The sequence below is a fragment of the Triticum aestivum genome, chromosome 4A (genome assembly GCF_018294505.1).
Source record: "Triticum aestivum cultivar Chinese Spring chromosome 4A, IWGSC CS RefSeq v2.1, whole genome shotgun sequence".
Taxonomy (NCBI): Eukaryota; Viridiplantae; Streptophyta; class Magnoliopsida; order Poales; family Poaceae; genus Triticum; species Triticum aestivum.
This window is the reverse complement of record NC_057803.1, coordinates 683,997,256-684,022,899: the sequence shown is the minus strand read 5'-3', so window position 1 is coordinate 684,022,899 and position 25,644 is coordinate 683,997,256.

The window sequence follows — 25,644 nt, the reverse complement described above, 5'->3', positions numbered from 1 at the left end:
AACTCCTTCGGTACATCAAAACTCATAAACTCATAATATAACTGTCATCGAAACCTTAAGCGTGCGGACCCTACGGGTTCGAGAACAATGTAGACATGACCGAGACACGTCTCCGGTCAATAACCAATAGCGGAACCTGGATGCTCATATTGGCTCCCACATATTCTACGAAGATCTTTATCGGTCAGACCGCATAACAACATACTTTGTTCCCTTTGTCATCGGTATGTTACTTGCCCGAGATTCGGTCGTCGGTATCTCAATACCTAGTTCAATCTCGTTACCGGCAAGTCTCTTTACTCGTTTCGTAATACATCATCTCACAACTAACTCATTAGTTGCAATGCTTGCAAGGCTTATGTGATGTGCATTACCGAGAGGGCCCAGAGATACCTCTCCGACAATAAGAGTGACAAATCCTAATCTCGAAATACGCCAACCCAACATGTACCTTTGGAGACACCTGTAGAGCTCCTTTATAATCACCCAGTTACGTTGTGACGTTTGGTAGCACACAAAGTGTTCCTCCGGCAAATGGGAGTTGCATAATCTCATAGTCATAGGAACATGTATAAGTCATGAAGAAAGCAATAGCAACATACTAAATGATCGGGTGCTAAGCTAATGGAATGGGTCATGTCAATTACATCATTCTCCTAATGATGTGATCCCGTTAATCAAATGACAACACATGTCTATGGTTAGGAAACATAACCATCTTTGATTAACGAGCTAGTCAAGTAGAGGCACACTAGTGACATTTAGTTTGTCTATGTATTCACACAAGTATTATGTTTCCGGATAATACAATTCTAGCATGAATAATAAACATTTATCATGATATAAGGAAATAAAATAATAACTTTATTATTGCCTCTAGGGCATATTTCCTTCAGTCTCCCACTTGCACTAGAGTCAATAATCTAGATTATACAGTAATGATTCTAACACCCATGGAGTTTTGGTGTTGATCATGTTTTGCTCGTGGAAGAGGCTTAGTCAATGGGTCTGCTGCATTCAGATCCGTATGTATCTTGCAAATCTCTGTCTCCCACCTAGACTAGATCCCGGATGGAATTGAAGCGTCTCTTGATGTGCTTGGTTCTCTTGTGAAATCTGGATTCCTTTGCCAAGCCAATTGCACCAGTATTGTCACAAAAGATTTTCATTGGACCCGATGCACTAGGTATGACACCTAGATCGGATATGAACTCCTTCATCCAGACTCCTTCGTTTGCTGTTTCCGAAGCAGCTATGTACTCCGCTTCACATGTAGATCCCGCCACAATGCTTTGTTTAGAACTGCACCAACTGACAGCTCCACCATTTAATGTAAACACGTATCTGGTTTGCAATTTAGAATCGTCCGGATCAGTGTCAAAGCTTGCATCAACGTAACCATTTACGATGAGCTCTTTGTCACCTCCATATATGAGAAACATATCCTTAGTCCTTTTCAGGTATTTCAGGATGTTCTTGACCGCTGTCCAGTGATCCACTCCTGGATTACTTTGGTACCTCCCTGCTAGACTTATAGCAAGACACACATCACGTCTGGTACACATCATTGCATACATGATAGAGCCTATGGCTGAAGCATAGGGAACATCTTTCATTTTCTCTCTATCTTCTGCATTGGTCGGGCATTGAGTCTTACTCAATTTCACACCTTGTAACACAGGCAAGAATCCTTTCTTTGCTTGACCCATTTTGAACTTCTTCAAAACTTTGTCAAGGTATGTGCTTTGTGAAAGTCCAATTAAGCGTCTTGATCTATCTCTATAGATCTTAATGCCCAATATGTAAGAAGCTTCACCGAGGTCTTTCATTGAAAAACTCTTATTCAAGTATCCCTTTATGTTATCCAGAAATTCTATATCATTTCCGATTAGTAATATGTCATCTACATATAATATCAGAAACGCTACAGAGCTCCCACTCACTTTCTTGTAAATACAGGCTTCTCCAAAAGTCTGTACAAAACCAAATGCTTTGATCACACTATCAAAGCATTTATTCCAACTCCGAGAGGCTTGCACCAGTCCATAAATGGATCGCTGGAGCTTGCACACTTTGTTAGCTACCTTTGGATCGACAAAACCTTCCGGCTGCATCATATACAACTCTTCTTCCAGAAATCCATTCAGGAATGCAGTTTTGACATCCATTTGCCAAATTTCATAATCATAAAATGCGGCAATTGCTAACATGATTCGGACAGACTTAAGCATCGCTACGGTGAGAAGGTCTCATCATAGTCAATCCCTTGAACTTGTCGAAAACCTTTTGCGACAAGTCGAGCTTTGTAGACAGTAACATTACCGTCAGCGTCGGTCTTCTTCTTGAAGATCCATTTATTCTCAATTGCTTGCCGATCTTTTGGCAAGTCAACCAAAGTCCACACTTTGTTCTCATACATGGATCCCATCTCAGATTTCATGGCTTCAAGCCATTTTGCGGAATCTGGGCTCACCATCACTTCTCCATAGTTCGTAGGTTCATCATGATCTAGTAGCATGACTTCCAGAACAGGATTGCCATACCACTCTGGTGCGGATCTTACTCTGGTTGATCTACGAGGTTCAGTAGTATCTTGTTCTGAAGTTTCATGATCATCATCATTAGCTTCCTCACCAATTGGTGTAGGTGTCACAGAAACTGGTTTTTGTGATGTACTACTTTCCAATAAGGGAGCAGGTACAGTTACCTCATCAAGTTCTACTTTCCTCCCACTCACTTCTTTCGAGAGAAACTCCTTCTCTAGAAAGTTTCTGAATTTAGCAACAAAAGTCTTGCCTTCGGATCTGTGATAGAAGGTGTATCCAATAGTTTCCTTTGGATATCCTATGAAGACACATTTCTCCGATTTGGGTTCGAGCTTATCAGGTTGAAACTTTTTCACATAAGCATCGCAGCCCCAAACTTTCAGAAACGGCAACTTTGGTTTCTTGCCAAACCACAGTTCATAAGGCGTCGTCTCAACGGATTTTGATGGTGCCCTATTTAATGTGAATGCGGCCGTCTCTAAAGCATAACCCCAAAATGATAGCGGTAAATCAGTAAGAGACATCATAGATCGCACCATATCTAGTAAAGTACGATTACGACGTTCGGACACACCATTACGCTGTGGTGTTCCGGGTGGCGTGGGTTGTGAAACTATTCCGCATTGTTTCAAATGTACACCAAACTCGTAACTCAAATATTCTCCTCCATGATCAGATTGTAGGAATTTTATTTTCTTGTTACGATGATTTTCAACTTCACTATGAAATTCTTTGAACTTTTCAAATGTTTCAGACTTATGTTTCATTAAGTAGATATACCCATATCTGCTTAAGTCATCTGTGAAGGTGAGAAAATAACGATATCCACCACGAGCCTCAACATTCATCGGACCACATACATCTGTATGTATGATTTCCAACAAATCTGTTGCTCTCTCCATAGTGCCGGGGAACGGTGTTTTTGTCATCTTACCCATAAGGCACGGTTCGCAAGTACCAAGTGATTCATAATCAAGTGGTTCCAAAAGTCCATCAGTATGGAGTTTCTTCATGCGCTTTACACCGATATGACCCAAACGGCAGTGCCACAAATAAGTTGCACTATCATTATCAACTCTGCATCTTTTGGCTTCAACATTATGAATATGTGTGTCACTACTATCGAGATTTAATAAGAATAGACCACTCTTCAAGGGTGCATGACCATAAAAGATATTACTCATATAAATAGAACAATCATTATTCTCTGATTTAAATGAATAACCGTCTCGCATCAAACAAGATCTATATATAATGTTCATGCTTAATGCTGGCACCAAATAACAATTATTTAGGTCTAATACTAATCCTGAAGGTAGATGTAGAGGTAGCATGCCGACCGCGATCACATCGACTTTGGAACCATTTCCCACGCGCATCGTCACCTCGTCCTTAGCCAATCTTCGCTTAATCCGTAATCCCTGTTTTGAGTTGCAAATATTAGCAACAGAACCAGTATCAAATACCCAGGTGCTACTGCGAGCATTAGTAAGGTACACATCAATAACATGTATATCACATATACCTTTGTTCACCTTGCCATCCTTCTTATCCGCCAAATACTTGGGGCAGTTCCGCTTCCAGTGACCAGTCTGCTTGCAATAGGAGCACTCAGTTTCAGGCTTAGGTCCAGATTTGGGTTTCTTCTCCTGAGCAGCAACTTGCTTGCTGTTCTTTTTGAAGTTCCCCTTCTTCTTCCCTTTGCCTTTTTTCTTGAAACTAGTGGTCTTGTTGACCATCAACACTTGATGCTCCTTCTTGATTTCTACCTCCGCAGCTTTCAGCATTGCGAAGAGCTCGGGAATAGTCTTATTCATCCCTTGCATATTATAGTTCATCAAGAAGCTCTTGTAGCTAGGTGGCAGTGATTGGAGAATTCTGTCAATGACACAATCATCTGGAAGATTAACTCCCAATTGAATCAAGTGATTATTATACCCAGACATTTTGAGTATATGCTCACTGACTGTCGTGGTTTTGTCATGGCAGATGTCCTAGAGAAAGGACTTAGTCGTGGAGCCATCGCGACGGGTTAGCTTGAAGGGGTTAAAGCGGACACAGGGACGCAAGAGAGTTTATACTAGTTCGGCCCCTTCGATGAAGGTAAAAGCCTACGTCTAGTTGTGATGGAATTGATGGGGTTTCGATGACTAGGGAGCAAACAAGCTTCGCCTATGTCTCAAGTTGTTGTCTCTTGTTCTTGAACTGCCGCCGGGTCGTCCCCTTATATACACGGGTGACGCCCGTCGGTTTACAGAGTCCCAATACCGGCTCATAGATGTGTCCGGTTTGGTCTCTACTTATTCCTAACTTACAATACAAGTTAACTACTAACGCCGGTTTACAGCTACAGGCCTTGAACCGACCATGGGCCTTGAGCCCTTATCTGCCTTCTCGGGCTTTAACATACTTAACTACTGACGAAGTTAATCCGGCCCAGTTAGGCCGGTTTACGCCCAGTAGTAATATCCCCAACATTAGGCCCCAGATTGATTTGAACATGTTCATGTCAATCCTTTAGCAAAAATCTTCATCTTCAATATCTTCTGTAGTTTGTTGAACCGCCGTGATGTCATCTTCTCTGGTCGTTGTAAACCGACGTGACGTCACTTGTTATAAGGAAGCTTATCCATTATGCTTCCTTGTTTAATAGATCTGCGGAAATCGAGGCGACAGCTCCGTTTCGTGGCCCCTTGATTGTCGCGCCTAAACATGTCCTTTTGCCTTATAAATAGGACCGAAGGGTCATTTCTTTTCTCCCCTTCGTGCCTTTCTTCTTCGTCTTCCTCGCGTCACCAGCCTCGGAGCTCTGCCGCCGCCGTCAACTTCTGCACCAACCTTGGCCGCTACATCAACCTGAACGCACCAGAGCACCGCGGCAACCTTCCGCGTCTTCCTCAACTCTGGTAAGCCTTCTGCTCTTCTCAACACAAATATGTTCTAGGGTTTCGTGTTCTTGCAGTGTTCATCACCTGTTCGTGATCATATACTAGCTCCTGGATGCATCTGTGAACCCCTGCTTTGTGTAGTGGTAGCTTTTAGTATCCGCCTTTAGTTTCATGCCCAAGACCATAGATCTCACATATATTTCTGCCCATTGATTCAATATTGTTCTGCTTTGAGCTTTTGAATATTTTCCTTATTTTCTGAACTTGCTTCAGATCCAACGCTGTAGAGAAATCTTGTGAAATCTGTTTCTGCATACTTATCCATCCGCAATCTCAGCTGTTTCAATGCTTAGATCAGGCGGTTTAACTTTGTAGAAAAAATTGCCAAACCGGTATATACCATTAGTCCCCTTGTTGAACCGCCAGTTGTTGTTGCTTCATAAAACTCCAGTTTAGATAGATCTGTCTCCGGTTTAACATTGCACATACCACTGTACCTTAATCAATGCATTTTTGAACCGGGATCATCTACCTTGTAGATTTCATCATGGCCAAGCAAGTATATGAGTGCAACTTGGTTCCTTCTCGCGTCACAGAGGCTCAACTGGACGATTTAGTCCTGATCGGCACTTTAGGCAGCAAAGATACCATCCATTGGAGGGCTCCTGGCAAAGAATACCCTCCCACACCTCAAGAAGGAGAGGTCGTCGTTTTCGTAGATCACTTAGCCCGGGGCTTTAAGCCGCCCGGTTCTAAATTTTACCGGGACGTTTTAGCCGATTTTCAACTCCATCCACAAGATACTGGCCCCAACTCTGTTACAAACATGTGTCACTTCCAAGTGCTCTGTGAGGCGTTCTTTCAAGAGGAGCCCACAGTGGAATTGTTCAGAGACTGTTTCCATCTAAACCGCCATACTGAGTTTACTGACGGCTCCAATACGGAGTTGGGTGGCGTGGCGATTCAGAAAAGGAAAGAGGTCACATAACCTTACGCCAAACCGCACAGCCACCCCAAAGAGTGGAATCAAACATGGTTCTATTGCAAAGACACCTCCCCTGCTGGTGAAAATCCCTTGCCTGGCTTTCGTCCGGAGTGACTCAGCAATACACACCCCTTTCCGCAAAGGTTGACTGCCCAAGAGAGAAGCAAATATGCTCCTCAACTGTCGAAGCTCAGAGCCTTTATGGCCAACGGTTTAACAGGGGTTGATCTCGCCTGCTATTGGATATCATGGAGCATACTGCCCCTTAGTCAGCACTCCGGTTTGATGTGCGAGTATACTGGCAGTGTTGATGATCCACTACGACATTCCAACATCCAGCTCACCGATGAAGAAATCACAGAGGCTGTGAATAAGATGCTGAATGAACCGGAACACATCTATGCTAAAACCGGCCTGCTTCCCTTCTGTGCCACCAACAAACCGCCAGCTGTAAGAGTTTGATTTTTCTTTTTGCTGAATCTGCTGTTGATATATCTTGTCATTGTTTTAATATCAGTGTCTGTGTAACCAGGGCAATGATCCATTTTGGAGCAAGAAACTGCTGCAGGAGAAACCAGAAAAACCAGACAAACCGGAAAGGGCAACTTGGCAAAAGACTAAAGCTGTGAAGAAGACTGTCCACAGGAAAAGAACCACTGCATCCTCTAATCCAGCCCCTGATGATGATGTGGATAATCCGGACCTTGAGGTAGGGCTTGACTCACTTGGCTTATTTTTCATGCGTCTTATTGATGATGATATTTGTCAGGATGATGCCGAAGCCAGCCATGCTGATGCTGCAGAGGTAATTATTCTCTCTTCCGATTCAGAACCTTTGCCTTCACTAAAAATCCGTCAGGCAAACCGGAAAGTTAAATTTTCTCATCCTCTTGCTTATTTGGATCCCAAATTTCTTATGAAGACCCAACAGCACGAAGCTCGTCGCATAACCCGGCACAGTGGCCAGGTAGTTACCTCTGCCGGTTTACCGAACAGTCCGGTTCGGAAACGCCGTTCAGAGGTCTCTAATTTGCTTGTCAGTGCTTGTCCTAAAGCGGGTTGCTTTCGTCAACCTCTTAATCTATCTGACTCCGATTACCAGGTTACTTCCCACTCATCCTCTAGCGAGCCATCGGCTACTCAGCTGCCACCACTCAAAACAGTGCTTGGGTAAGCTATACTTATCATAATATTTGCAGCACATCGCCTTGGAACATATGCTGTATTTGATTTTGTTATTCCTTTCAGGGCCAAGCCTAGGCCAAGCAAGAAGGCACGCCTGGACAAAGCGGCCGAAGAGGATGCCGTCCTTGAACCGGGCAAAACACCAGATCTTGAAGCGGCTATTCCTGAGGATATACCCAATGATCCACCACAGCAAGACGACGATCTTATTGCTGAAGAGAGACCTATTGATACCTCAAATCCTGTCAATCAGCCCACAAGCTCCATCTGGATTGAGAAATCCACCGGTCCAACAAAGCCTACTGACAAGCCAACAGCCCCAGTGCAAACCGGCGATACCAAGGATGATGAGGTTGTCATTACTGGCACTGGCCATACAGAGCCAAGCAATCCTGTCGCTTTGTCCAAACATTCTGCCAAGGAAGAATTTGCTGCCTTTGGCAAAGGCAAGTGGAATGCTGATCTTGCGACTTATGCTGCTCTGAACACCCAAGATATCCATTCCGGCTACCTGAACCGGCTGTATACCAGTCGTGACTATGAAGCCGGTCTAGTTAACATGATGAAAGAGAAATATGAGGTAACTTCCATATGCTCTTTCCTGCTTGTATGCTTCAATTCTTGCTGACTCTCCTAGCCCCCAAGGGCCGGTTTGTAATCTTCTTTCAAACCGGGACTTACTAATATAAATCTTAATGCTTTGAAATTCGCTGATGTAGCCCCCAAGGGCCGGTTCAACTTAGCATAGTTAAACCGGGACTTTAAGTAATTGAGATTGCCGCATCAGAATATATACAAGCAAATAGCCATTAGCCCCCAAGTGCCAAGTTGAATACTTGTATTGATCTTGGGACTTTCTAAGCAATTGAAAGATGAAGATCGAATATGCATTAGCCCCCAAGTGCCAAGTGCATAACTTGTTATGTGGTTGGTACTTCAATCCTTGTACCGTTTTGCTGAATCATATAACTGTCTGCATGCAGGCTGAGTTGAAGACGAAAGAAAGCCAAGTCGCCGATCTCCAAGATAATCTGAAATCCCAACAAGCTGAAACCTCCAAAGCAAAAGAGGAAATAACCAGCGATTTAAGCGCCATGGAACAGCTTAAGGAGAACTTCAAGAAGAAGCGGGCGGATTGGGCCACTGAAAAATCCGCTTTAATCAAACGAGCAGAAGATGTCGAGGCTGCACTAAAACCGGTGGCGGATGAACTGACCAGCATAAAGCGGCACATGCATGCCATGACCACTGCTATCTTTGGTAAGTCGGTTTGACTTCTGAACTGATTCTGCCGTCTTACAGAGCTGCCGGTTTGTTAACCCTTTATGATATTTTAGGGACACGCATTGGTCACTTGGGGTCAGATGTGCGGAAGAAATTGAAAGCCGCCTATACATTGGTCGAACAACTATACATTGGTGCACAGCGGATCATCTGTACTGCATCCCACAACAAGTCGGCGCCCACCTTGATTCAGGACACTCTGATGAAACTGTCGGTGCTTCCTGCCCGGGTTGAAAAGCTAAAGAAATCTGCTGCTCGAACCGGTGCGATCAATGCCTTAATCCGGGCAAAAGCTTGGGTACCGGATTTTGATCCTATTGAAGCGGCTCAGGGCTATCCCAGCTTGAAGGAAGACGGGTCAGAGTTTGGTGAAGCGGATCTGCGAGCAATAAACCGGGAGGTGCGTCCGCTAGCTTGTCAATTGGCTGAAGAAGCAGACTTGTCTCATTATCAAGCCCAATATGACAATTAAAACAAGCGAATAGCTGCACCAATTCATGAAGCGGAAAATCTTATCCCTCCAATCCGTAAGCATACTTACGCTCCTGATATTGACCCGTCGTTGTTGATCCATGATGAAGCTGTTTTTCAAGCATTAATGGGAATCGACTGGACAAATGTTGATTTCCAGCCACTGGGTAGAGAAACTGAAGCTGGAGCGGCGCAGGATGACCCACAACCATCAGGCCAGGCTGGTGACCAAGCTTGAACCGGAAGCCGGTTTAAAACTGCTTCTCCTTTGCAAAAAACAATGATCTTATTGTGGGCACCGTGTTGCCTTGTAATAGGCTAGCTGATACTTTTGATGTTGATATGCCTTCGTGCATAATCGCTGCCAGCTCTTCCTTTGGGTGATGAACTTTCCAAAGTACTTTCTGCAATAAAAAATCTTCAAGTGCCACCGCAGTTGTACCGTCAGGCGGAATATGATGTCTGCATACATGAAATCAAAACATCCAAAAAAAATTTAAGTATATGACCAAATTTTTGAGATACATAATACCTGCCACCGTTGAGCGTGAAGTTGGCTTGGCCAATCTTGAAGCGGAGTTTTATAAACCCACATTGTTGGAGGAGATAGCAGCTCCCATATATATATGACACCGATTTACCATGTAAACCGTGCTGGGTTATAATAAACACCGTGTTACTCCATAAGAGGATGTTAACAAAAAAGATCAAACCGGGCAAATAGTCTCCGGATTGAAATGAACCGTGTTCCGTCAATTGACAGTGTGAACCGGTTGAAAACTTTGTCGGTTTAAAAAACGCAATAAAAAGAAAGAAATACCTTTCAAAGAAAAGTGTGAAGCAAAGGCAATGACAAAACCGTTTGCAAAAAAAAAGGTTTATTTGAGCTGATCAGATGGCGTTGCCATGGCCGAACACGACCAAGCTCCCGATAGGTGTAACTATGGTTCTAGTCAGCCAGGTCCCCAAATGAAACCATGGCATTTATGCCGATCAAGTGGCATGGCAATGGTTCGGGTTCGACCAAGCCCCCAAGTGATTCTGTGGCCTTAGGCCGATCAAGAGGCATGACTGGTTCAGATGTGACCAAGTCCCCAAGTGATCTGGTGGCTCTCGCCTATCAAGAGGTATTGTATTGGTTCGGACACGACCAAACCCCCAAGTGATATAACATGATGCTTTTAAAAAGCTAACTCAAGGGGTAAACCGGAGGCCGCTTTAGAACAACTCCGTGTAACCACACATGATGTAAAATAATAGATACCCTGCTTTAGCTGAGGTTCCGGTTTATTATATTTAATCATAATATATACATTGTCGTAATATCTACATAAGTAGAGCCAATGGCTCAGGTATAGTAAGGCCGAAGATGAGCTATGTTCCACAGCCTGTTGGTCTCCTCCTCTGATGTACGTGAGTCCTTATGCTCTCGAATATCGATCACATAGTATGACCCATTGTGCAGATTCTTGCTGACCACGAAAGGCCCCTTCCAAGGTGGGCATAGCTTATGCATATCAGTCTGATCTTGGATGAGCCGAAGCACCAAATCCCCTTCCTAAAAGGTTCTGGTTCTGACTCGGCGACTGTGATAACGACGCATGTTGGTAAATCACCGAGCGGGCAGCTGCTATGTCACGTTCTTCATCCAATAGGTCCAAAGCGTCTTGTCGTGCTGTCTCATTGTCCGCTTCAACATAAGCCGGCACACGGGGTGAATCATGACGGATATCACTGGGGAGAACCGCCTCCGCTCCGTAAACCATGAAGAACGGTGTGTATCCTGTTGATTTGTTGGGTGTAGTATTGATGCTCCATAACACAGATGGTCTACCCAACAACCCGGTGTTCTCTGCAAAGGAACCATAAGCCGGGGCTTGATGCCTCTCAAGATCTCTTGATTAGCCCTTTCTGCTTGACCATTGGACTGTGGATGTGCCACCGATGAAACGTCGAGCCGGATGTGCTCCCGTTCGCAGAACTCCTTCATGGCACCTTTGGACAAATTGGTTCCATTATCTGTGATGATACTTTGTGGAAAGCCAAACCGGAAAATCACTTTTTTGATGAACTGAACCGCCATGGCCGCATCACACTTGCTAACAGGTTCTGCCTCCACCCACTTTGTAAACTTGTCAACCGCCACCAGGAGGTGGGTCTTCTTATCTTTGGACCTTTTGAAAGGCCCAACCATATCCAGCCCCCAAGTCGCAAACGGCCAAGTAATTGGAATCATTCTCAATTCTTGAGCCGGTACATGAGCACGTCTTGAAAACTTTTGGCAACCATCACATCGTCTGACCAGATCCTCCGCATCAGCATGAGCAGTTAACCAATAGAAGCCATGGTGAAACGCTTTAGCCACCAGAGATTTTTGAACCGGCGTGGTGACCACAATCTCCTTCGTGGATCTCACGCAAAATTTCACGGCCTTCTTCAGGAGACACACAGCGTTGAAACGCCCCTGACACACTGCAATGATGCAACTCGCCATTGATAATAGTCATGGACTTGGATCGCCGGATTATCTGTCGGGCCAGAGTCTCATCCTTTGGTAACTCGCCCCAGTTTGTACGCTAGGTAAGGAAGCGTCCAATCCGGAATAACATGAAGAGCTGCCACCAATTGAGCCTCCGGATCAGGAATAGCCAAATCCGCTTCACCAGGGATCTTGACCGACGGGTTGTGCAACACATCCAGAAAAACATTGGGCGGGACCGGTTTGCGCTGAGAGCCCAGCTGGCTTAAAGCATCCGCCGCTTCATTTTTCCGCCGGTCCACGTGGTCCACCTGATAGCCTTTAAAATGACCTGCAACAATATCCACCTCACGATGATATGCTGCCATGAGTGGGTCCTTGGAGTCCCAAGTGCCAGACACTTGCTGAGCCACGAGGTCCAAGTCACCGAAACACTTAACTCGACTTAGATTCATCTCCTTAGCCATCCGGAGACCATGGAGCAAGGCTTCATACTCAGCTGCATTGTTAGTACAAGGGAACATTAAGCGGAGAATGTAACAAAACTTATCACCTCATGGGGAAGTTAATACGACTCCAGCCCCCGAGCCTTCCAATTGCCTGGATCCGTCAAAATGGATGGTCCAATATGTGTGATCCAGCTTTTCTTCAGGTGCTTGCATTTCCGTCCAATCATTGATGAAATCAACAAGTGCTTGAGACTTAACCGCCGTCCGAGGCACATACTTCAAACCGTGCGGCCCAAGCTCTATACCCCACTTGGCAATACGGCCAGTTGCTTCCCGGTTCTGGATGATATCCCCCAAAAGAACAAAACTGACCACCGTAATTGGGTGCCCTTGGAAGTATTGTTTAAGCTTCCGGCTTGCCATAAAAACTCCATACACCAGCTTCTGCCAATGCGGATACCTTTGCTTGGACTCAATGAGCACCTCGCTGATATAATAGACTGGACGTTGAACCGGATGCTCCTTACCTGCCTCCTTTCGCTCCACCACAATAGCCATGCTGACCGCCCGAGCATTAGCAGCAACATATAGCAGTAACGGCTCCTTGTCAATGGGAGCGGCGAGCACAGGCGAATTGGCTAATTGCCGCTTTAAGTCCTCAAATGCTTCATCAACAGTAGAACTCCAGACAAACTGATCCGTCTTCTTCAACATTTGATACAAAGGGATTGCCTTCTCACCAAGACGACTGATAAACCGGCTTAACACGGCAATCCGGCCTGCCAGGCGTTGAACATCATTGATACACTTCGGTTTAGCCAGGGAGGTGATGGATGTGATCTTCTCCGGATTAGCCTCAATTCCCCTATTGGACACCAGAAAACCCGATAACTTGCCCGTCGGTACACCGAAGACGCACTTGTCTGGATTAAGCATCATCTTGTATGTCCTCAGGTTATCAAAGGTTTCCTTCAAATCATCAATCAGAGTCTCCTTCTCCCTGGATTTAACCACGATATCATCCACGTAAGCATGTACATTACGACCAATTTTTTTGTGAAGACAATTTTGCACACACCGTTGATAAGTTGCCTGGGCACTCTTGAGCCCAAAGGGCATAGACATATAGCAGAAGGCTCCAAAGGGAGTTATGAACGCCGTCTTCTCCTGGTCCTTAACTGCCATTTTGATCTGATGATAGCCAGAATATGCATCCAAAAAACTTAAACGCTCACAACCCGCCGTAGCATCAATAATTTGATTAATATGGGGGAGGGCAAAAGGATCGGCTGGACAAGCCTTATTAAGATCTGTGTAATCCACACACATGCGCCAGCTGCCGTTTTTCTTAAGGACCAGCACCAGATTGGCAAGCCACTCAGGGTGAAAAACTTCAACAATAAAGCTAGCTGCTAAGAGCCTGGCTACCTCTTCTCCAATCGCCTTGCATCTTTCTTCGTTAAACCGGCGGAGGAACTGTTTCACCGGTTTGTATTTAGGATCCACATTAAGGGTGTGCTCAGCGAGTTGCCTCGGTACACCTGGCATGTCAGAGGGCTTCCATGCAAAAATGTCCCAATTCTCACGGATGAACTCGATGAGCGCGCTTTCCTATTTCAGATCCAAGTTGGCACTGATGCTGAACTGCTTGGACCAATCGCCAGGTACAAAGTCAATAAGCTTAGTTTCTGCTGCCGATTTGAACTTCAGGGTCGGATCTTGCTCCGTAGTTGGCTTCTTTAATGGAGTCATGTCCGCCGGATCAACATTGTCCTTATAATACTTCAGCTCCTCGGTGGCACAAACCGACTCTACATAGGCCGCATCTCCTTCCTCGCACTCCAAAGCAAATTTGCGGCTTCCGTGAACCGTTATTGTCCCCTTGTGACCCGGCATCTTGAGCTGCAAATACACATAACAGGGCCGTGCCATAAACTTGGCGTAGGCCGGTCTCCCAAACAGGGTGTGATATGGACTTTGGATTTTTCACCACTTCAAACGTCAATGTCTCCGACCTGGAATCATGATCATCCCCAAAGGCCACTTCCAGAGCTATCTTACCAACAGGATATGTTGATTTGCCAGGTACTACACCGTGGAACACCATATTAGACGGTTTGAGATTTTTATCTGTTAGCCCCATACGACGGAAGGTCTCATAGTACAAGATATTAATGCTGCTCCCTCCATCCATGAGCACTTTGGTGAACTTGTAACCTCCCACCTGAGGCGCCGCCACCAGAGCCAACTGACCCGGATTATCAAGCTGGGAGAGTGATCCTCTCTGCTCCATATGATTGGCTGTTCAGACCAGCGTAGATAACGGGGGTCGGTTCAATAGAGTTGACCGCCCACCTCTGAACCTTCCGGTCTCGCTTGTCCAAGCTAGTGGTGAAGACATGGTACTGCCCACTACTCAACTGCTTTGGGTTGCTCTGGTAACCTGACTGTTGCTGTTGTTGGTTGTAACCACCCTGGTTGTTCTAACTATTTTGATTATTATGTCCGCCCAGATTACCATTAAATCCTGAACCGGAATTTCCTCCACCGTAACCCGGCCCGGACCCTGAGCCACCGCCGGAGCCGTGATCATACTGGAAAGCATTAGAATTCTTGAACTCCTGCATAATGAAGCAATCCTTCCAAAGGTGGTTTGCTGGCACCTCCTTCGTCCCATGTCTTGGACAGGGCTGGCTCAGTAGATAGTTTAGGCAGTCCGGGTTAGGGTTGGGTGCCCCGTTGCGATTTTTTGGTTTACCCTTGCGTCGCTGGCCATTGTCCTGCGTGTTGGTATTAGCCACAAAGTCCATGTTACCATCCGCTTTACGCTTGCCTCCACCACCATTGCCTGCCCAGTGATGCTGCTGACCTTTGGAGTTGTTGTTCCTCTTTCCCTTCCCTGCCTTGTCATCATCAGATTCGGGATCTTTGGTACTATCAGAATCAACATACTTTACCAAAGGAGCCATGAGGGTTCCCATGTCAGTGCAATGACGCTTCATCCGTCCCAACTTCAGCTTTAGGGGCCCAAACCGGCAGTTGCCTTCTAGGGTTAATACAGCAGTGTCAGCATTGATGCGGTCTGATGAATGGAACACTTGTGAAACCCGGCGCACCCAATGAGTCGTCGATTCCCCTTCCTCCTAGACACAGGCAGCTAAGTCCACTATCGACATAGGCTGTTTACATGTATCCTTGAAATTGCTGATAAACCGGGCTCGTAATTGGGCCCCTGAACTGATAGAATTAGCCGGCAAGCTTTTTAACCAAGTACGGGCCGTTCCTTCAAGCATCATGGTGAAGTATTTCGCACACGCCATGTCATCCAGATCAAGCATCTCCATGGCCATCTCATAGCTCTCCACCCATGTCTCTGGAGGTTGATCCGCCGTGTAATTTGGTACTTTGCGTGGGCCTTTGAAATCCTTGGGCAGGCGCACATTGCATAAAGCGGGGACAAGGCAAGGCACCCCCAAAGAACTAGAAGTAACACCAGGTTCGATCGAGATAGTTGGACGAACCGGCGTGAGCTGCCGAGCCTGATGTTGTGCGGCTAACTCGGCCTCCCTGCGCACTCGGGCCCGGTCCACCACTTCCTGAGCGTTATCAGCACCACCCGCCGGGTTGTTGCCATGGGGTGCTCCACGTCGTTCATTACTCGACACTGCCGGTTCATCCATATGTCCGCTATAGCTCCGGCTTGGACGGGGGGTCGAGTGGATCCAGTCGCGGCTGTACAAGTATGCTTCCTGTTGGACCAAAGCTGTCCTCAGAAGCTCCTTGACCCGTCGCGTCTCTACTGCCTGCGGCGAGTCACCTTCAATTGGAATGGCCTCCAGCCGTGCAGCAGCGGCGACGAGATTGTCCATTGGGTTGGAGTAGTGACCTGGAGGTGTTAAAACATCCCGAGGTATAATGGTGTTTTGACGAGGGGGGTCCATCCGACGAGGCTGAACCGGCTCACCGGTCCCAGGATCTTCCGCCCGGTTTCCCTCCAGCGGATTACCGGTTCCTGCTCCTGGGGTGTTGAAAAGGTCTCTGGCCTCGAAAACCAGAGGCAAACGGGATCGGTACTTCCTCCTCATGACTTCCTGCGACGCGCTCTGGTCCAACATGAGCCTGTAGGCTTGTGTGTCTAGAGCGGCCCGCTCTGTGGCCATCCTGGTGTCCTCAGCTGCCAGATCCGCCTTGGCCTGAGTGATCTGTTCCTTTATCTTTGCAATTTCCGCGTTGTGGACGTCCTGATCCGCCGGATTAGCTTCCGCCATAAGTACAGCCAATGCATCAAATAGCTCGGATAGAACTTGAGCCGGCGGGCGCGCAGGGCCTCCTGCCCTGGCAGCCGTTGCCGCTGCTGAACTGGAGGTTGTTGCCGCAGCGGTCGAAGAATGAAGCGCTGCTTGTGTGCCAGCCATGAATATTCCAACTCGGTTGGGCAGATCAGAGGGGTCCGGAATACTGTCGCCATCGGAACAGCCCCCAATCCGGCCATCTTGTAGCTGATAAAGAGATTCGGTTTCTCCGGTCGATGACTCGCCATCGGAACAAATGATGGTCTCACCGCGAGATTCCGATCCATCCTCATAACTTCCTCCATGGATGACTCCCACGAAGGCACGCTTCATGGCCGGTTTAACCCGGGCAGATCGCGCACACTGAGCTGTCTCGACGAGGTCGGTGCAGATGTCCGGCTCAGGGCCCGATTCACCGATCTTCCCAATGAAAACGTGAATGCCACCAAAGGAGATCCGGTACCCGTACTCAACTGAGCCGGCCTCGGGGCCCCAGCCTGCATCGTCGATGTAGAGCTTGCCGCGACGACTCTTAGTCATCCGACCTATGGCATAGCCCTCGAGTCCTTCAAAGCGGCCCTCCAAGAACTTGAAACCATCGTGCGATAGCCCCATGGTGGGCGCCAATTGTCATGGTTTTGTCATGGCAGATGTCCTAGAGAAAGGACTTAGTCGTGGAGCCATCGCGACGGGTTAGCTTGAAGGGGTTAAAGCGAACACAGGACGCAAGAGAGTTTATACTAGTTCGGCCCCTTCGATGAAGGTAAAAGCCTACGTCTAGTTGTGATGGAATTGATGGGGTTTCGATGACTAGGGAGCAAACAAGCTTCGCCTATGTCTCGAGTTGTTGTCTCTTGTTCTTGAACCGCCGCCGGGTCGTCCCCTTATATACACGGGTGACGCCCGTCGGTTTACAAAGTCCCAATACCGGCTCATAGATGTGTCCGGTTTGGTCTCTACTTATTCCTAACTTACAATACAAGTTAACTACTAACGCCGGTTTACAGCTACAAGCCTTGAACTGACCATGGGCCTTGAGCCCTTATCTGCCTTCTCGGGCTTTAACATACTTAACTACTAACGAAGTTAATCCGGCCCAGTTAGGCCAGTTTACGCCCAGTAGTAATATCCCCAACACTGACAGAACTGTTCTCCTCCATCTTGCAGCTATAGAACTTATTGGAGACTTCATATCTCTCAATCCGGGCATTTGCTTGAAATATTAACTTCAACTCCTGGAACATCTCATATGCTCCATGACGTTCAAAATGTCGTTGAAGTCCCAATTCTGAGCCGTAAAGCATGGCACACTGAACTATCGAGTAGTCATCAGCTTTGCTCTGCCAGACGTTCATAACATCTGGTGTTGCTCCAGCAGCAGGCCTGGCACCCAGCGGTGCTTCCAGGACGTAATTCTTCTGTCCAGCAATGAGGATAATCCTCAAGTTACGGACCTAGTCCGTGTAATTACTACCATCATCTTTCAACTTTTCTTTCTCAAGGAACACATTAAAATTCAACGGAACAACAACACGGGCCATCTATCTACAATCAAACATAAACAAGCAAGATACTATCAGGTACTAAGTTCATGATAAATTTAAGTTCAATTAATCATAAACTAAAGAACTCCCACTTAGATAGACATCCCTCTAATCCTCTAAGTGATCACGTGATCCAAATCAACTAAACCATGTCCGATCATCACGTGAGATGGAGAAGTTTCATTGGTGAACATCACTATGTTGATCATATCTACTATATGATTCACGCTCGACCTTTCGGTCTTCGTGTTCCGAGGCCATATCTGTATATGCTTGGCTCGTCAAGTATAACCTGAGTATTCCGCGTGTGCAACTGTTTTGCACCCGTTGTATTTGAACGTAGAGCCTATCACACCCGATCATCGCGTGGTGTCTTAGCACGAAGAACTTTCGCAACGGTGCATACTCAGGGAGAACACTTCTTGATAATTAGTGAGAGATCATCTTAAAATGCTACCGTCAATCAAAGCAAGATAAGATGCATAAAAGATAAACATCACATGCAATCAATGTAAGTGATATGATATGGCCATCATCATCTTGTGCTTGTGATCTCCATCTTCAAAGCACCGTCATGATCACCATCGTCACCGGAGCGACACCTTGATCACCATCATAGCATCGTTGTCGTCTCGCCAATCTTATGCTTCCACGACTATCGCTACCGCTTAGTGATAAAGTAAAGCATTACAACACAATTGCATTGCATACAATAAAGCAACAACCATATGGCTCCTTCCAGTTGCCGATAACTCGGTTACAAAACATGATCATCTCATACAATAAAATTTAGCATCATGTCTTGACCATATCACATCACAACATGCCCTGCAAAAACAAGTTAGACGTCCTCTACTTTGTTGTTGCAAGTTTTACGTGGCTGCTACGGGCTTAAGCAAGAACCAATCTTACCTATGCATCAAAACCACAACGATAGTTTGTCAAGTTGGTGCTGTTTTAACCTTCGCAAGGACCGGGCGTAGCCACACTTGGTTCAACTAAAGTTGGAGAAACTGACACCCGCCAGCCACCTGTGTGCAAAGCACGTCGGTAGAACCAGTCTCGCGTAAGCATACATGTAATGTCGGTCCGGGCCGCTTCATCCAACAATACCGCCGAACCAAAGTATGACATGCTGGTAAGCAGTATGACTTATATCACCCACAACTCACTTGTGTTCTACTCATGCATAACATCAACACATAAAACCTAGGCTCGGATGCCACTGTTGGGGAACGTAGTAATTTCAAAAAAATCCTATGCACACGCAAGATCATGGTGATGCACAACAACGAGAGGGGAGAGTGTGATCTACGTACCCTTGTAGACCGACGGCGGAAGTGTTATGACAAAGCGGTTGATGTAGTCGTACGTCTTCACGGCCCGACCGATCAAGCACCAAAACTACGGCACCTCCGAGTTCTAGCACACGTTCAGCTCGATGACGATCCCCGGACTCCGATCCAGCAAAGTGTCGGGGAAGAGTTCCGTCAGCACGACGGCGTGGTGACGATCTTGATGTTCAACTGTCGCAGGGCTTCGCCTAAGCACTACTACAATATTATCGAGGACTATGGTGGAAGGGGGCACCGCACACGGTTAAGAGAACGATCTTAGAGATCAACTTGTGTGTCTAGGGGTGCCCCCTGCCCCCGTATATAAAGGAGCCAAGGGGGGGTGCGGTCGGCCCTAGGAGGAGGCGCGCAGGAGGAGTCCTACTCCTACCGGGAGTAGGACTCCCCCCTTTCCCTAGTTGGATTAGGACTTGGGGAAGAAGGAAGAGAGGGAAGAAAGGAAAGGGGGGCGCTGACGAAGCTATGTACCTAGGGTAGGGTCATGGACCTGTCCAAACTGCCCTACCCAAGGACATCTCTAGAAGAAATCACCTTTCAATCGACTTGGAAGTGTTCCACTCGACAGACTCGAAGACACTCGACCAAGAAGCAACCACTCGACGACCAGGAGACCTAAAGGCCCTCCGCATGCTAACGGTCAGTTATTAAGTAGTCTTTATGGTCATCATAGCACTTTATTAGGGGTGTTACCAGTAACGCCCGACCTTAATGTATTTAAAACCCTGCATAACTGAGGGCCGGAGGGGTCTGGCGAACTCTATATAAGCCACCCCCTCCTCAGTGTAAAGGGTTCGCACCCCTCTAGACCATACACACATAATCCAGTCAACCGCCTCCGGGCTCCGAGACGTAGGGCTATTACTTCCTCTGAGAAGGGCCTGAACTCGTAAACCTCGTGTGCTTAGAACTTCTCCATAGCTAAGATCTTGCCTCTCCATACTTACCACCCTACATTACTGTCAGACTTAGAACCACGACAGTTGGCGCCCACCATGGGGCCGGTGTTTTAGCGATTTGTTGGAGGAGTTGCGATCTTTTCCGATCCGAATCATCATGGTTTCCGGCGGAGTTTTGGTGGAGGGCCGCGAGATCCGTCTTGGCGCGCTCACGTTCATCGCCGATGACTCCGCTTGGCTTTAGGAGGCTCCGCTCGACGTGGACGCGCTCCCTGTCCGTGGGGTGACGCACTTTCACGCGTGCGCCCACGGCATCCTTTTGCGGTAACCGTCGACCCACTATCGGTCGGCTCCTGTGCTGTCCCCCTCCCTGTTTCCCGCCGGCGCAAGCGCTCCGGTCGGTCGAGACTTCAGCGGTGGGTGAGACACGCGGTGGCACGCCAGTCGGCCACCCCTCAAGTCGCGGCGATCGAGCCCGACGAATCTCTCTACGGCCTGTTTAATCTGTCAACTGGCTCCGCAGAGACCGCATCCGAGTGCGGCAGCAGCGATCCGGCGGCGGAGGTTCTGATAGTCGATGGACCACCCAGTCCTCCTAGTTTTCCTCGCACCGATGGAGGCTCGGGTGGAGGCAACCTGTCGCGTCCCCATGAGGAATATCTCCCCGAGCCTCTCATGTCGCTGGAGAGAGAAAAACTTCGTCGCCGGAACATGGATGCACTACACACTCCTATCGTCAGAGAAACCCCCGAGGCTCATGCCTTGGAGGACGCGCGCCTGGCAAACTTGGCCGAGCGCGCTCGACTGGAGAACCTCCAGCGAGCACTCGACGAGCGTGCGTGGCAACGGGTTCCCGAATCCAGTCGACGTCAGCTCTTTCCGCCCCCGCAGGTATATCGAACTCTGATTCAGAATTTAGCAGCTGCAGCCCGTATAGCAGAGTCGATTTAGCCTTCCCAGTCGGAGGCTGGCAGAGGCTTGCTGCAGATCAGAGCGTTACTCCGGGCAGCACGAGACCAGAATTCCGTTGTTTCTCAGTCGCGGAACAGGATTCACAGCAGATCCGTTACTGCAGACATAGTCCAGACAGCTCATAGCCCAAGATCGCCCCCGAGGCGTGAGGGACGTGGGGACCGCGTAATCAGTACGGGAACCGTGAGCAATATGACCACCAATTCGATCGTGATGATCGACGTCGAGTGCCCACCCCTCCCCCGAGGAGCGGGTCATATGCGCCTTGACAACAGGATGACAGGCGCCCTCGTAGTGTTGGGCGAAGGATTCCAGTCGACTCCAGGGAGCCAGGATTTGATGCGAGATCCATTCTCGTTCAAGGTTTGGTCGACAGGAACAGAGCTCACTGAGAAGGTCATGACAGAGATGCACCTACCAGTAGCAGAGCACATGCTTCGGGGCCAGAGTGCTTCAGTAGAGCCATCAGGGCCGCTGTGATTCCTCCCAACTTTAGGTTGGCGACTGGAGTCAGCAAGTTCACTGGTGAGTCCAAGCCCGATACTTGGCTTGAAGACTACCGAGTGGTCGTCCAGATTGGCGGCGGCAATGATGAAGTGGCCATGAAGCACCTGCCTCTTATGTTGGAGGGCTCGGCCAGAGCGTGGCTAAACCAGTTAGCACCCAGCAGCATTTACACTTGGGAAGATCTCGCCCGAGTGTTTGTCACCACATTCGAAGGAACATGCAAGCGACCGGCAGGGCTGAAGGAACTGCGGTCTTGCATGCAGAAGCCGAATGAAACTTTGAGGGATTACATCCAGAGATGGATCACGTTACATCACACGGTGGAGAATGTGCCTGACCACCAAGCAGTCTGTGCCTTCAAAGAAGGTGTCAAGTACAGAGAGCTAAATCTGAAATTCGGTCGGACCGGAGATATGTCCCTGAATCGGATGATGGAGATTGCCACCAAGTACGCTAATGGTGAAGATGAGGATCGACTCAGGAGTGGCAAGCTCAAGTCAGTCGCCCAAGAAACCGGAGGAAATTCCAATCGGAAACAGAAGCGGAAAGCCGAGCCAACTGCTCCTGGGGAAGCCTTGGCCGTAACCCAAGGAAAGTTTAAAGGGAAACCCAAAGGACCTTGGAACCCCAAGAAAGTTAAAGATCAGGACGGAAATGATGTGTTGGACTTGCCATGTCTCGTCCACACCAAGAAAGATGAAGAGGGTAATTTTATTTACCCGAAACATACCACTCGACAGTGTCGACTCTTGATCCAGCAGTTCCAGGGCAAGCAACCCAAAGATAAGGAAAAGGAGTCGGACAAAGTTGAGGACAAGGAGGATAGTGACGATGGATACCCCCAGGTCAATTCCACCCTGATGATTTTTGCTGATGTTGAAAGCAAAAGTCGACTGAAAGTTATCAACCGAGAGGTGAATATGGTTGCTCCGGCGACATCCACTTATCTGAAGTGGTCTTAGACTGCCATAACATTCGACCGGTCCGATCACCCAAAGCACATCGCCACCCCTGGGAGGCAAGCTTTGGTGGTCGACCCAGTTGTTGAAGGCACTCGACTGACCAAAGTCTTGATGGATGGTGGCAGTGGTTTGAACATATTATATGCTGAGACGTTGAAAGGGATGGGCATTCCGATGTCCAGACTCAGTACCAGCAACATGAGTTTCCATGGAGTCATTCCTAGGAAGAAGGCTGAATCACTCGGCCAGATTGCTCTTGATGTGGTTTTCGGTGATTCCAAGAATTGCCGCAAAGAAAAGTTGACGTTTGAAGTTGTAGACTTCCAGAGTGCCTATCACGCTATTTTGGGCAGGCCGGCTTATGCACGCTTCAAGGCCAGACCATGTTACGTGTATCTCAAATTGAAGATGTCTAGCCCCAAAGGTGTGATCACTATTACAGGCAATCGGAAGAAAGCGGAAGAATGTTTTCATAAAGGTTCAAAGATCGTTGATGCTCAGATGGCAGTGGTGGAGCTGCAGGAATACCAGAAGACTGCAGACCCGAGTGATTTGTTGCGAGCCAAGAAGCCAGCTACAGATTCAGCTTTTCAGTCGTCTAGCAAGACGAAGACAGCTCACATCCACTCGACCGATCCCAGCGCTGCTCCAACTCATATCTCAACAATACTCGACTCCAAATAGGAAGAAGCGCTCATCCAGTTCCTCCGTGAGAACTGGGACATTTTTGCATGGAAACCTTCTGACATGCCGGGTGTTCCCAGGGAGCTGGCTGAGCACCACCTAAGAGTCGACTCAAAAGTAAAACCTGTCAAGGAACATCTCCGACGGTCCGCCGTCCAGAAGAGAAAGGCCATTGGCGAGGAGGTGGCTCGGCTCTTAGCAGCGGAGTTCATCCGAGAAATCTACCACTCCGAGTGGCTCGCCAACGTTGTCATGGTCCCCAAGAAGGACAAGTCACTTCGCATGTGCATTGACTTTAAACATATCAATCGGGCCTGCCCGAAAGATCATTTTCCTCTCCCCCGCATCGATCAGATAGTCGACTCGACTGCGGGATGTGAGCGACTGTCTTTTTTAGACGCCTATTCCGCGTACCATCAGATCCGTCTATATGGACCTGACGAGATCAAAACAACTTTCATCACTCCATTCGGGTGCTTCTATTATGTTACCATGCCGTTAGGCCTCAAGAATGCCGGAGCCACATTCATGAGGATGATTCAGAAGTGTTTGCTCACTCAAATCAGTCGGAATGTGGAAGCATACATGGATGACATTGTGGTCAAGTCACGGATGGGTTCCGACCTGCTGGCTGACCTTGCTGAAACCTTCGCCAACCTCAGGAGGTATGATATCAAGCTTAATCCATCGAAGTGCACATTCGGAGTTCCTGGCGGAAAATTACTCGGTTTTCTCGTTTCCGAACGGGGAATCGACGCCAATCCAGAAAAAGTCGGTACTATACTCCAAATGAAAAGTCCTGTGTGAGTGCACGCTGTCCAGAAGCTTACTGGTTGCTTGGCCGCTTTAAGTCGATTCATATCTCGTCTCGGTGAAAAGGCATTGCCTCTTTACCGATTGATGAAGAAGTGCGACAAGTTTGAGTGGACTCCCGAAGCTGATGCAGCGTTTGCAGAGCTCAAAGCTCTGCTCTCCACCCAGCCGGTGCTTGCTGCCCCAATCAGCAAGGAGCCTTTGCTGCTTTACATCACAGCCACGGGACAAGTCGTCAGTACGGTACTTACGGTTGAGCGGGAAGAAGAAGGAAAAGCCTTCAAAGTTCAGCGCCCAGTATATTATATTTCTGAAGTTTTGACCCTGTCGAAGCAAAGATATCCTCATTATCAGAAGCTTGTATATGGGATTTATATGACCACACAGAAAGTTGCTCACTACTTCTCTGATCATTCCATTATAGTCGTCAGCGACGCTCCATTGTCAGAGATCCTGCACAACAGAGATGCAACTGGTCGAGTGGCAAAATGGGCGATTGAACTCCTTCCTCTAGATATCAAGTTTGAGGCAAAGAAGGCTATCAAGTCCCAGGCAATAGCAGATTTCGTTGCCGAGTGGATTGAACAGCAACTACCGACTCAGGTTCACTCGGAGCATTGGACCATGTTCTTCGACGGTTCCAAAATGCTGAATGGTTCCGGTGCCGGGGTTGGTGTTGGTCTCCCCCCGAGGAGATAAGCTCAGATATGTTCTTCAAATCCACTTTGATTCCTCCAATAACGAGGCGGAATATGAAGCACTTTTATATGGGTTGCGCATGGCCATTTCACTCGGCGTCCGTCGCCTCATGGTCTATGGCGACTCAGATTTGGTGGTTAATCAGGTGATGAAGGAATGGGACGTCAGAAGTCCAGCCATGACTGGTTATTGCAATGCAGTAAGAAAGCTGGAGAAGAAATTCGAGGGGTTAGAGCTTCATCACATACCCCGACTGAAAAATCAAGCAGCTGATGATTTGGCAAAAATAGGTTCCAAAAGAGAAGCCATTCCTAGCAATGTGTTTTTGGAACACATCCACACACCATCAGTTCAGGAGGATCCCTTCACTGAAGAGACCCCGCAGCCAAAAAGCGCCACGGATCCGACTGAAGTTGAAGTTCCAGCTGTGGTCGACCTAATCATGGAAGTCTTGGTCATCACTCCCGACTGGACGGTACCATACATCGCGTACATCTTAAGGAAAGAACTCCCAGAGGATGAAGAAGAGGCTCCACAGATCATCCGTCGATCCAAGGCCTTTACAGTCATAAAGGGGCAGTTGTATAGGGAAAGCGCGACTGGAGTCAGTCAGAAGTGTATAACACCAGAAGA